Source organism: Mandrillus leucophaeus, unplaced genomic scaffold (genome assembly GCF_000951045.1).
Source record: "Mandrillus leucophaeus isolate KB7577 unplaced genomic scaffold, Mleu.le_1.0 Scaffold612, whole genome shotgun sequence".
Classification (NCBI taxonomy): Eukaryota; Metazoa; Chordata; class Mammalia; order Primates; family Cercopithecidae; genus Mandrillus; species Mandrillus leucophaeus.
In genome coordinates, this window is record NW_012106609.1 from 1355368 (window position 1) to 1355896 (window position 529).

A 529-nucleotide genomic window follows, 5' to 3' on the forward strand; every position below is an offset into this window, starting at 1 on the left:
TTTTGGAATGTTGTGTTTCCATTTTTATTTGTTTCAAGAAATTTTAATTGTTTTTTCTTATTTCTTCATTGACCCATTGGTCATTCAAGAGCATGTTGTTTAATTTCCATGTGTTTGTGTAGTTTCTGTGGTTTCACTTGATATTGATTTCTAGTTTTATTCCATTGTGGTGAGAAAAAATACCTGATATGGTTTTTAGTTTTTTGAATTTGTTCAGACTTGTTCTGTGGCCTAAGATATGATCTATTCTGGAGAATGTTCCATGTGCTGATGAAAAAAGTATGTATTCTTCATCATTTGGATAAAATGTTTTGTAAAAGTCAGGCATATTAGATCTAGTGTGTAGTTTAACTCTGATGTTTCTTTGTTGATTTTCTGTCTGGATAATTTGTCCATTACTAAGAATGGGGTGTTAAAAATCCCGTATTATTATTGTATGGCAATCTATCTCTCCCTTTTAGATCTATTAATGTTTGCTTTGTATACTTGGAAGCTCTAGTTTTGGATGCATAAATATTTATAATTGTTA